The sequence below is a fragment of the Papaver somniferum genome, chromosome 2 (genome assembly GCF_003573695.1).
Source record: "Papaver somniferum cultivar HN1 chromosome 2, ASM357369v1, whole genome shotgun sequence".
NCBI classification, from domain to species: domain Eukaryota; kingdom Viridiplantae; phylum Streptophyta; class Magnoliopsida; order Ranunculales; family Papaveraceae; genus Papaver; species Papaver somniferum.
The window spans coordinates 131,393,767-131,408,153 of NC_039359.1; positions in this window are offsets into that span (position 1 = coordinate 131,393,767).

The window sequence follows — 14,387 nt, forward strand, 5'->3', positions numbered from 1 at the left end:
TTTTCGGATCATTATGTAAGGAGGAGTGGTTTTCATGTGAGATGAAGTATTGATTAAGGGGGAGTGATACATATCACCATAGTATTGTTGTCAAAGTTGTGATACAATTGAACTTTGATACTGTGTAATAATACTATGACACTGTGTAACAATGATTGAGAGCTTTTGTTTTCTCATTGTTATGGCTACGAATCTTCAACAACGATGATTCTGCATTGGACATCTTTGGAATCATTGGAGTCCTTGGAAGTGACGAAGATTTCGAGTAATGTTGAAGAACCAAGGAGATCATGCATGTGTAAGAGAAGCTTCAAAGTTTATTTATTTTGTATCCCATATGTATTAATAGTTTTGTCACTAAAATTGACAAAGGGGGAGATTGTTAGAGCACTACTCGGTCGAACTCGCAAGCGTTGCTATCTCAAGCTTGTTTGTCAAGTTTAGTTGCCAAAACTATAAGTCTTGATTTCTAGTCTACTTATAGTTAAGTCTCGGACTATGATAGAAAGTGTAGTTGAGCTCTAGACTCCACAACGTTCATCATTCAAAGACGAAGAATTACTCAAGGAACTGGTGGATCTTCATCGACTAAAAGGTATGTGGACACTTGAACTTATCTATCACTCAAAAGTCTATCTACTCTATCTCCTATCTTGAGACAAAAGCCGTATTGCTATATAGACTTCGATTTTACACATTTGCTATTTCGAGCCGAGTTTATCTCTCTTATCTACTTCTCAAAATATGTGTTGGTAAGCTTTCGATGTGGTCAAGTTCATCTTTACAAGTGACGAAAGTCATGTTGATTATTTCAATATCTTGAAAATCGCTTTGATGAAAAATAGAGTGTGAATAACCTCTATATAACATCCTCTAAGAATATTTCAATCATTGAAATAAAGAGTTTAGAACATGTAACCATATTTTGATATAAGCATATAGTGTGTTCGCACATTAGTGTATAAGTCCAAAACCAGGAACCAAATGTATGCATACTTGTGTGTATACTAAATGGTTGATGGAGACTGGGTAAGTATGTGTACCCGTACGCATACTGGCGGAACTCACGACCGTGAATTTTTGCTGAGTTTGGAAATCAAAACCAACTCAATCCGGTTACCTAAGTATGCGTACCCGTATGCATACTGGCGGAAAGTTCACGTCCGTGAATTTCTGCTGAGTTTGAAAACAAAAACAAATTCAAATACGGTTACTTAAGTACCCATACCCGTACACATACTTAAGTGTGTTACCTTCTAAAATTGGTTTGTTCATGAACTAAAACATTTATATGATAAGGAATGCAATTTGCAAATCGTGGCTATAATGTTCATGAATCAATTCGAGTGAATCAAAACCGATTTTGCTTTGATTGTGTCTTGTATACTTCTATGAGATCTAAGAAATTGAACAACTCTCTAACTAGTTCTATTGAGTCATTTAAACTAGTTATGGTGAAGATTAATAAGGTTGATATGAAAGTGCTCATATGGCTAACCATGTGGTTAACTACTGTTGAACCAACTAGGTGTACACGTTTAAGTATGGTTACACAAACCTAAATGAACGTACATTTATATAACAAGATAAGTTCGATCTAACGGTTAAAAGATATTAGCTTGAATCTAATCAGGTTTTCGTCTAACGGTGAATATTGAATGCTTTGTTACCAAGGTAACTTAGATTGCAAACCCTGATTTGGAGACTATATAAAGGAGAACTCTAGAAACTGGGAAACCTAATCCCAGCACCTCTTGTGTGATACTAGTTGTGTAAGCTAGAGTCGTTTCTCCTTTAACCCTTAGGTTTCTACCGAGACCCTGTAGGTTAACGACTTGAAGACTTCATTGGGATTGTGAAGCTAGACCCAACTATTTTCTCTGTAGTTGTATGATCTGATCTTGTTGTTTCTATCGTGTTGAATGCAATTGGAATAATTGGCTCGAGATTAATATCTCCGATAGGCAAGATAAAAAGTAGTCACAAACATCTTCGTCTCATCGTTTGTGATCCCACAATATCTTGTTTCACTAGTCGATTAAGATTATTGTGAGGTGATTGATATTTCTAGGCTGTTCTTCGGGAATATAAGTCTGGTATATCAATTGGTTCCTGTTCACCTTGATTTATCAAAAGACGAAACAAAAAATGTATCTATTTCTGTGGGAGACAGATTTATCTATTCTTGTAGACTTTTTTGTATGATACAGATTTGTTTATTAAAGTCTTCGACTTTGGGTCGTAGAAACTCTTAGTTGTGGGTGAGATCAACTAAGGGAATCAAATGCGTAGTATCCTGCTGGGATCAGAGACGTAAGGAGCGCAACTGTACCTTGGATCAGTGTGAGATTGATTGGGGTTCAACTACAGTCCAGACCGAAGTTATTTTGTAGTAGGCTAGTGTCTGTAGCGGCTTAATACAATGTGTGTTCAATCTTGACTAGGTCCCTGGGTTATTCTGCATTTGCGGTTTCCTCGTTAACAAAACTTCTGGTGTCTGTGTTATTTCTTTTCTGCATTATATTTTGTTATATAATTGAAATATCACAGGTTGTGCGTTGAATCGATCAATTGGTAAATCCAACCTTTGATTGATCCTTGAACATTAGTCTTTGGTACCATTCAAGTGAATTTCTCTTGTATTTAATTAGATTCGCAGATTTTTATTTGCTTGAGTAAGTATTGAATCGAGAAATTGAGATATAACTCTTTGATATACTTTTCTTAAGGTTGAGTCTGACTGTCTAGTGGATTCTCTTGAAAGTATATTAGAGTTAGTCCATACAGATTGCTAAGCGAAATATTGGGTGAGGTTGTTAGACCCCCACTTTTCAGCACTCATCACTACCGATTCTTCATGATCTTGTTGGCTCTAAATCGGGTTCAAATACAACCTCATAGCCATGAAAATCAGCGCTAGATCCCCTATTTGTTTCTCAATGGTGATTGCTTGTGGGCTTTGGCCCGATTAAACATAACAAATAAAGAAAAAAAAGAGAAAAAAATAAGAAGAAGGTGCATTGCTCTGGTGTGGAGGTGGTAGTTGTGTTATGTGGATGTGAAGAAGAGAAATTAGAAAGAGAAGAAGACATCGAGTGTTATTCTTTTAGGGTTTAGGTTAATGTTTAGATACACGGGCAGGATTAGATTACAAGTTATATCAATGGCTAATAAAATCTCGGTTCATCGGTTCGGCTCGGTGGGTTTTTAGAGTCAAACTGTTGACCGAGCCGAAGATCCTACGGTTTTGGATGTTTAAATTATCACAGACCGTTGGATATACGGTTCGGATCGGTTCAGTGTAAATTTGGCCGGTTTCGTTTCGATCTGCCGTTTACCATTTCTGGAGTCAAAACATGCTAATATACTAAGACGTAAACACATCTGAAAGCTACTTCGCATGTTTTCCCAAAAGTGTCAATTTATAACCTAACGGGTCTAGTCTATAGATGTCCAACGAAATTTCAAGGTTATATGCGGGCCCAATCCGTAATCGTTAGTCTTAAATATCCCATCCGCATCCAACCTATTAGCAAATGATATGGATACGCACCCGCAAAAATATGATTGGTCCGGGTTGAATCCACAGATTCCAGGTGATAGTGGCAACCATAAGTCCATGGCACGGTGCTAGACTTGTTCTGGAATTTCGGGATATGAATTCTTGGCAATTCATTAAGGCCTATAGGTTTATATGCAAAATTCGGGTGGCTACGCATGGTTCTTTTAATAAAAACTCATTATCGAAAATATTTAATATAAAAATTTGAGATTTTATTAATATCCATCATTTATAAGCGGCAATTTAATCTAACTGAATTAGTTTGACCTAAAGATAACGAAGGAATAATCCAATTTTTCAGTTTCTGCTCTGAATCCATGTATTCCTTAATCTAACCACTTATTTTATGAGGGTTTATTTAATAATAAATACTTCAAGTGATTTCTAAAGACTTTAATAAATTTTCTAAGCAGTGTATTATAGGTTGCCTATTTTTAAATTTTTTTTCAAAGTTTATGTTACTGGTTGTATATTGTAAAAATATCTTCTATATACTCGTTGTAAACTTGAAAATTCCAATACTTTACATACTTGTCTCTTTTTTTAAGCCAAATAAACCAATGCCAATCTAGTAAAATGAAAAGGATATGTCTAACATGAAGGTAAACTAGTAAAACGAAAAAAAAAAAAAAAAAAAAAAAAAAAAAAAAAAAAAAGGAAAATATCTCTTTGTTCCATCAAAAGAGAAGAAAGGGACTCTTTATGTTTTTCATCACATATAAAGAAGGTCTCTATTTTTTTCTTGAAAACCTAAGGGGTATAGTGCCAAGGCGACATAAATGTGAGTATTTTATTTTTCTTCTGATCCTGGGTTATGTCCTCCCAAACCAGGGGAAAATATGGAATATCTTGTTATTTGAGGGTTTTTTAAAACCCGAATTTTTCAAACATATCCAATGCTCCATTCCAGTTATTTGGAGTTGTTGCAAAAATATAAAGGGCACCTTGGTCTCCAGCCAAATCAAGTTCCCTGGTGATCATGCGGGTAGCGACCTAGTGACGACGAGAACCTTCTTGAACAACCAAATAGGAAATCATACAATACTTAGCATATCCATTGCAGGAAGTTCCTAATGGGATTCCATTTCATTCGAGACTCAAGAAAACCAATTACAACATCATCAGTGGAAAAAAAATTGCCCATCTCCAATCACAACAACAAATATTTTGTAACTTTCCTCATCCTCTTGGGAGTCATCAATACTTCTTCTGATTTCGAAATACTCCTCTATTACTAGCATCTGGGTTTCCTTATCTCTAGACCATGGATCTCTATTCTCATCAAAAGGAACTACTTTTACCACTGGTGCTCCAAGATGATCATCCTTATGTGTTGCTGCTCTGACAGAAAAATCTCTGGATTTTACCTTACTCAAAACATCATAGAAGTTTGGTTCATTGTCACTGCTTAGTTTCTCATCATGTAGCCACTCACTTTAACAACTTCAGAGTGGATTTTTCAAGGTCAAATCTTTTTATAAGATCCTTGGAATATTACTCTCGAGAAATCGAATTCCATCATTATGTTTTTGAATTTGTAGACCCAGAAAGAACCTTAATTCTCCAACATTGCTCATTTCGAACTCTTCACCTAAAGAGATATGAAATTTACATCCTTGCCACTTCATTTGGTAAATAACGTTTTATCATCTCCACATCTTGAGAAACCTTTTCTAAGAAGAGAAGTTTTTATCTTTTCATACCAAGCTCGAGGTGCTTGTTTTAATCCATATAATTCCTTGTTGATCTTAAACACATGATCAGGGTTTTCTGGACTTTCAAATCCTTTAGGTTGAGCGATAAACCTCTCCCTTCAAATACCCATTTAAGAATGCGGATATAACGTCCATTTGATATAGCTTAATCTTGAGAAAACAAAGCATGATCTAATGAAAGCCTCATAGACTCAAGGTGTGTAATATATAAGAGAACACTTCATCAAAATAAATCCCTTAGATATAAGAATATCCTTGACTGACAAGTCTTTCTTTATTCCAAACCACCATTTCGAACTCATCTGACTTGTTCTTGAATATCCACTTGGTACTACAATATTTACATTGGTAGGGAAAGGGACAAGGTCCAAAACATCTCGTCTCTTGAATTTTATTTAACTCATCATGCATAACATTAACCAAGGCATGATTATTCAGAGCTTCATCAATGTTTTTGGAATCAACTTGCGATAGGTAGCATGCAAAGTTATACATATTTTGAAGCTGACCCCGCGTTTTAGCAGTAGAGTCTGTTCCCCCAATGATATTGTTGGTATCATGATCCTTTTGAACTCAACTTGCGATAGGTAGCATTCAAAGTTACATATATTTTGAAGCTGACCCCGCGTTTTAGCAGTAGAGTATGTTCCCCCAATTATATTGTTGGTATCATGATCCTTTTGAACCCACCTTGGTTGAAAACTGGTTCGTTCATTAGGAATACCCTCGTCTGAGATTTTATCCTGATAACCAGTCGCATCAATTATCTCCATAGAAGGCAATTCAGCATGAATTCTATCATGATGAAAATTACTCAAATGATCAATAGTAACAGCAGTTGATTCCATCATGACACTAGTTCGCAGATTGTATACCCTGGACACACTACTATCCGAGGCATAGCCTATGCATATTCCTTCGTCACTTTTAGAATCAAATTTTCCTTTTTGTTATCGATCCTTGAGGATGTATCACTTGCTTCCGAATACACGGAGATAACTCAAGTTAGGTTTTTTACCATACCATAACTCGTAGGGACCATTCAGGATTCGTGACCTCAAGTATACCCTTTTAATTAGGTAACATGTTGTAGAAACAATTCTTCCCAAAACTTTAGAGGTAAGTTTTTGTAATAGAGCATTACTCTGGCCATTTCTTGGATATTACTGCAACTCCATTAGCTTTTGGAGTTATAGATGATGAATTTTGTTAAACTATACCAAGTGTCAGAGAACTCAAATACCTTAGTTATCTTTAAATTCCGTTGTTTGCGACCTTGTTTATTATGGATTCTATTCACAAAGATCTTAAATTCACTTAGGGTATCATTCTTATGAGCTAGGAATTCCACCCAAGTGAACCGGGTATAATCATCAACCATTACCAAAGCATATTTCTTTCCTCCAACAGTAGGTTGTCGGATTCGTCCAAAAAGATCCATATGAATTAAATCAAGTGGTGCTTTGGTGTCAATTTTTTGTGTTCACTTATGTGGAATTCTTGCTTGTTTACCTTTTTGACAAGCACCACAAACACCATCAACCTTAGCATTGATTTTGGGTACTTCCCCGACAAGTTCTTTGTTAATGATCTTTCCAAGTAAGAAATAATTGATATGACCAAAATGCTCATGCCAAAGGTGCATAGATTCCACCTTGGTCAAGTTGCAACAAATATTAAACAGAATAACTAAAAGATAACAGTTATTTTTGCCACATATGCCATGAATAATTACTTTTCCTAACTTGTCTTGAATATTACATCCTTTAGCATTGAAGACAACTTCATGGCCTTTGTCACAAATTTGACTAACTGAAAGAAGATTATCAGTCATACCTTTGATGTAAACAAAACTATGAATTTCAGGCACTCCAGGAAGTTTGATCATTCATTTTTTTTTATAATGTAGCAACAACTCCCATATCTAAAGGTTACAAGTCCTCCTTTAAATCATCTACACTCACGAACCACGAAAGATCACATGTCATGTGTCGGCTACAACAATTATCTAGAAACCACTGAAAGGGTGAAGTGGATTTTAGAGTAAATGCTTCCATATTGATGTTATGTTTCCCTTTTTCAGAATATATTGTTAGATTCTTTGTAAGTCTTATGACATTAGAAAAAAAACTTTTGATCTTTGCTTGTGAAGAGTTTTAGCAGTCTTCATCTTTTTTTTTTTTGGAAGAGCTTACGGGTATATTGATAGTGATCATATGAACCAGAAAACGTATAGGAGGGAAATGATATGAGTTTTAATTACATTATCAGGCCATTTATATGAAATCTTAGTGATACCAGGTATATCGAAGCCAAGGCCTCGTTTATATCATGATTTTCGAAAATTCTTTAAGCAAGAATCAAGATACGGACAATTCAGATCCTTCAAGGGTTTTGATGATTCCTTTACAGGTGTCAAATCCGCACGAGCTTTTGTCAAAGCAGCTTTTGCATCAGCTAACATGGCAAAAAAATTCTTGTTTATACGGATTTGATCATAAAATCATTTTGTAAAGAATACTCTCTCTTTCTTATCCTTCTCAAAGATCAGAATTATTGACTATAGTTCATAATGAAGTCCATCAATTTTCCTTATCAATCATTATTTCTCTTGACAAAGAATATCGATAAATTTATTCAGATCAGTGCACATGTTATCTTTGATGGTTTCTAGAAACACACTCAGAATTTCTACACAGAATGCTCATATCAAAGCATCGGATCGTCATGTCAGTTGTTACATCGTAATACACGAACCTACTTTGATACCAATTGGAAAAGATCAAGGTACCAAGTAGACCACCAATTTTTTCGTTTGATAGGAATAAGAACTTGATATTACTTCTTAACAATCAAAAGAATAAATTTTAGTGCAAAAAAATAAAAAGCACTAAAACACAAAATTTTCGTTAACGGGGAAAACTGTACCAGCTGAATTACCTTGGGACCTCTTCCATCTTTGAACACCACACTGTACTAAACCGCTACAGACACTAGCCTACTATTAGACTTCAGACTGGAATGTAGTTCAGACTGAATTAACCCTCAAAGCAATTCCACTGTAATTGTTTTTCTTATGCCTCTTGAACCTCGCAAGATCCTGTGCACTTGATTCCTTTAGATGACTTCCTTTACAACCTAAGAGTTACTTCAACCTCAATGAAGACTTTTGACACCAATCTTCCTATAACAAACAAGCCTATTTGATTTCCCTTTTGATATTTAAGTCTAAGTTTGGAAATATGTTCGCAGTAAATGAAGTCCAGCAAACCTCATGAATCTGGAACACTTATACTTAGTTAGCTGAGAAGCCTGGGTTACTAACCATCTCTCAAGAACAATCCAAACAAATCAAGGAAGAGTTTAGATATAACTATATTAAGGAATCACAAAGTTTGAGACGAATAGAATTTTGTGATTTTTATCTATTTCATTTCTGATTCTAGATTACATAAACCCCAAATAACAATAAGAACAATATCCTAATTCAAGAACTATCAGGTAAAAGATAGTGTGACCGAGCTTTACGAATCCCCAAGTGAAGTCTTTAATGTCGTAACCTAGAATACAATTCTATGAAGAACCTATGTTACAAAGGACGACTCTAGCTTAGCAAATAGGACACAAGAGTGCCAGGGATTGACAAATCATGTTAAAATAATCTTGGGGATTTTAATAAAGTGCCACACTTCCAATTTGCAGTTTAAGAAAATGCCACCGTTTTTCTCAGAGTTTATTTAATGCCACACGTTTGACCTTTTCCATCCAAAAAAATTGTTGCCATCAGTTAGTGCATAGGTGGCATTTATCCAGCTTAGTAAAAGACATATACACCCTCAAATCTGTCACCAACTCACCAAACCCATTCCTTATTTTGGCAGTTCCCTTCTTTTCTTACACTTCTTGTAGCCTTCACCGTCAGTTCATAGCTCAATCTTCTCAGCTTACAGCCAAAGCCACCAACTTGGCACTATTCTTTCAGCTTCTCTTGCTCTTTCTTCACTTTAGTCACAGCTCTATCTCTGCTTAAACATCTCAACTCCATTTACTCCAGCCATCACCCTGTAATCTGGCATACTCAGCTTCACCAGGACCACGGCCAGCTTAACCTCCTTTCTTCATTTCCAGCAATCTCTACCTGCGACCACATCAGAACTACCACCAAACTGCAGCGGCAACAATACCAGCTGCACCATTTCATCTCATAAACATACATCTCCTCATACCATTTCCAGTGCCAATTCAATTTCATTACCAGCACATCTCTTGCAATCTCGCTTGCAATCTCGCCATGTCCAGTTCAACAGCATCATACCCATCCGTAATCCATCACCGATTCCTCATTGTTCTTGGGTTCACTGCACCTGCAACATCCACCAGTAAAACTCTCCAGCATCAACACTGTCATGTCACATGTCCTAGCATTCATCTAAGTCACCAAATACCCATGGAACTCTGTAGCAACACTTCAGTTCCATGGCAATTCATCACCAACCATCGCAGTCATTTTCTCTTGCTTCATCTCAAGATCCTACAACAACTCCCTGCAGCTCCTGTGACATTAACCAAGCACAAACCACCTTCAATTCCGTTGCAACTACCACTGCAAAACATACCTGCAATTCCAGCTCAAACCTATCTTCAGTTCATCTATAACATCAACAGCAACATCATTTCCTCAAGTACCATCAATGGAAGTAGCAGGAGTGTCTTCTTATCCCTTGTTCTCATCAACTTCCTTTCCTTGAAGCTGTTCTTCACTGAACCCTAAAATTCAATTCGATATTAATTTCATCCCCAAAATCACTCAAAACTCGAATCCGAGTTGAACCCATCTTCTATTCAACAACTTTCAGCAACATCCCTTGTACACAGGCTCAACTGGTAGAAACTGAGCTTGAAGAGGTGAAGAAAAATCCATTTAGGACTTTTATCGAACACCTAATGTGCCATTCTCATCTTGGTGTAACATTGAAATTTCTAGCGCTTCTAAACTCACCGAAACACCTGTAAAATCAATTCACAACAAACCCATAGTTCAGAAACTATTCAACAATCATAAATCTCCAAATCCAGTCCAAATTATCAACCAACAAGACCATTATCTTCACTGGTTTAATTGGTCTTCAAACTCCATAAACTGCTCAGCATTTCGAACTCATTTCAGCCTGGAAGTCGAGATATAAAAGCTCTTGATAGACCCTGGCAAATACCCATTGTAGGCTCTGAAAAATGATTCACGGAAGCAACACATTTCCTCCTGTTATTCTTTTCTTTTTTTGTTTACCGGTGATAAAGACGGTGAACCCATGACTAGTATAATAGGGTTTTCAAGGGTAAATATGTAAATCATGAAAGATTCTTTTGACCGAGTCAGCGAAAAAGACCAAGTGTGTGGGTCCTGACGGAAAAACTAACGGTTGTGGCATTAAATAAACTCTGAAAAAAACGGTGGCAGTTTCTTGAATCGGGATTTACAAGTGTGGCAGTTTGTTAAAATTCCCAATAATCTTTATATTTACATATTTTCAAGGCTCTATGTAGCTTTGAATTCAAACTAGGTTGGCTTGTAATTCAAGCAAACACTTTCTCAGTTTAAATGAAATTCATATTAGGAATTCATGTAAACATGTGAGCTATCTTCCTTGAACTTACAAAGAAAAATATGCATTATGGTCCAGGATTTTGGAACCGTGCATAATGATGGTTCATTGCGGCTAAGTAGCCTTTGAACTTATAATCACTAGAGTTGTTCAATAACACTCAAGACATAATCAATGATGCAAAACCACAAGTGATTTTGTAAATTAATTTGTCTTAGAAGGTTTTGAGAATTGTAGCAAAAGTGAACACAATCATACATAATTAAGAGTTCATGTACTTCTGCTAATACTGGAACCGGACAGGTTTGCAAAACTCTGACAGTTTGCCAAGTTACGACACAAGAGTTTCCAAACCTTGGAAGTTCACGAAACTCAGTTCCATAGGTTTGAAAACCTTGGAAATTCGCGAAAGTCAAATGGTAGGGGTTTGCAAACCAGGTTTGTGAATCCTGAACTTAGATATAAAGGGCTCACAAACCGGGTTTGAAACCTAGATAATTCACGGAATTCAGATGGACTTTGGTAAAAAATACAAGTATATTTACCTATCGCCGAGCAATTTGTCTCTCACATTATTAGTTTGAAACATTCCCAATGGCCATGTACAATATGAGACTGTTTCTTGGGAAATTTCTAAATTATCAACTTGAAACAAAAATATTTTGTGAATGATAAATTATTCTAACTAAGATTACTAAGGATATAAAACAACCATTGCTTGAATCATATTTCTATAGTTTAACCAAGTCATGCTTACACTCGAAATTTCTTCTTTGCCATATTAAATCTACTAAAATCGTACGACATAGTCTCATAAGATAGAATGATAAATTCCGTAAGTAAATAGGATAGGTTAGTCTTCACATAACTCTTTATTGATGAAGTTTTTTCTTGAACCTTCAATCTTCGAGGGTTATTCAGTGATGTCTGATACTCAACTACCGTACTTTAATCCTAGCGCGAGACTTGACTTTAGTAGACTTGTTTTGTAAATCTAACATTGACAACTAGCTTAATTTAGAATCATCCTACGCAGTATAAGATTAAAACTCTTTTCATATAATTTAGTGCACACCAACAGAAAATTGCGCTAAACTCTTTTTTTCCCCAATTATAAAGGTTGAATTGTAATAAAAAAAAGTGCCAAATATAAGCTTAAAGCTTACAGATTACAATATCAGACTCCATACTATCATCCTTAACCTAATTACAATCAATGATGACTTTTCATCAAGTGATTAAATCTCTTAAATATGTTGTCTTGAACCGATTCCCATGTGCTCCCCATTGAAATATATTTGCGTTAACTTCGTTTATAACAATGTCTGAGCTTCTGGAGGAGTTTATTAGCCACTGTTCTTCTATTCCTTTCTTCCCAAACTTCCCAACATATAGCAAAGATGGGAATTGGCCATATTTTCGTTCCTTTATTTCTCCCTCTTATGCATTTCCATGCTTCAAGTTGGGAGAAATTGTGCCTGGATGTACCCATCCAACATTATAATCATCAATAAAAATGCCCTACACTTTTTGCACATAACTGTAATATAGAAGAATATAATTTACATATTTTGCTGCAGGATTGCACAAAGAGCATTGCACATTGTTTATCTGGCAACCTCTTCTTACTAGATTATTTGTTGTAGGAAACATTCTGATTTGCAGACCAGAGAAAATCTGCACTTTAGGAGAAACAAAATTGACCCAAATTTCTTTGACAAGTACCATTAATTGATGGTATAAATTGATGTTGAGTAATTAACAGCTACAACAATGTTTTGCATTCAACCCGCCTGTCATCTGACACTTTAGTTCATCTTCTTCAAGATCCAAGTTAGGAGGAATACCTAAGAAAGCAAATAGTTCCATCACCCCAGCAGCTTCTCAGAGTTTATATTTCTTCTGAGAAGCAAATTCCAAACCCCGTGATCGACTATTTCATTGATATTGACATTCTTCTGAGAAGATATTTTGAATATTTTAGGAAATTTTAACTTTAAACATTGGTTATCCTTCCATTTATCCCACCAAAACTTGATAGAGGACCGCTTTTTGATTTCTGTTATAGACATCTACTCAGCAACACACTTTTGGTTTCAAATACCTTTCCACAGACCTTTCCCTTGAGGTATAGAGGGGTTTTTTACCCATATATCTCCAGAATTTCCTTGCATTTTGTTCTGAAAAACTTTCCTCCATATTTTTTTTCTCTTTAGAAATTCTCAAAGACCATTTGGCCGATAAGGCTTTATTTGTGAGTCTTAAATTCCTAATGCCAAGTCTTCTCATTTTCTCTGGTTTACACACTTTCTTCCAAGCTATCCATCTTATCTTTCTTCTACTTTATGTAGGTGAACCCTAAAGACAATCTCTCATTATTTGGTTTAACGTCTTCTCTACCTTCACAAGAATAGGGAATATAGATAGTAAGTAAATTGGAAGACTTAATAAAGGTGATTTGATCAACATAACGCTAACTTCTTTAGTGAAAATTTATTTTTTCGAGGTGCTAGCATTTTTTTAGAAATTTTTTCAATGGATAAATCTCAAATTGAAGTAAATCTTGCAATAGTTCCAATTGACATCTCAAGATATTTTAGAGAAAGTTTTTCTATTGAGAACTTTAAAATATCCGCAATACGTTGAATTTTATGGTCATCTCCCATGTTTATAACATCACTTTTGGAGAAATTAACTGGAAGACCTGTGATGGCTTCAAAACTGTGGAGAATTAACAACAAGTTCTATGTTCTGCTGTGGCCTATAGAAACACTAATGTATCATCAACATACTGTAAGTGGGAGCCTGATACATTGTTGTTAATGTAAAACCCAAAGACCATACCTAGTTGCACTGTTATGTTCTTCAATTTAGTAAAAAATTCAGTAACAAGTATGAAGAGAAATGGTGATAAGATCACCATGTCTTAATCCTTTTTGAGGTTTAAATCTTTCGGTGGAGCTGTCATCATTAAAACAAAATGTTGTGAAGAAGACATACACCACATTAGACCAAACCCTGAACTTTGTAATACATTTTTGATTGTCAACCAGCTAATATTATCAAAAGCTTTATGTATATCTAATTTACATAGGAAACCTGGTACTCCACTATTTTTTCCTGAATCAATTACTTCCTCAACAATGAGAACCTATCAAGAATTTGCTTTGTGTCTTGTATGAAAGCTCCTTGACTTCCAGAAATCAACACCAATTTGACTCTTTGAGTAAGAATTTTTGAAATTATCTTGTGAACGCTACTTACCAGACTGATTGGTCTTCAAGATGACCAATTTACTCTTTTTTCTTTTGCAGCAGACTAATGAAAGAACAATTAGTTCTCCAATCTTATTTTTCTAATAAATAAAACTCCTTCACTACTACCATGAAATCACTTTTAATCACTTCCCAAACAACCTTATAGAATTCCAAGCTATATTCATCTGGACCCAGAGATTTATTTTTCTTGAACTATGTAATTGCCTCCCAAACTTCCTCCTCACTTATA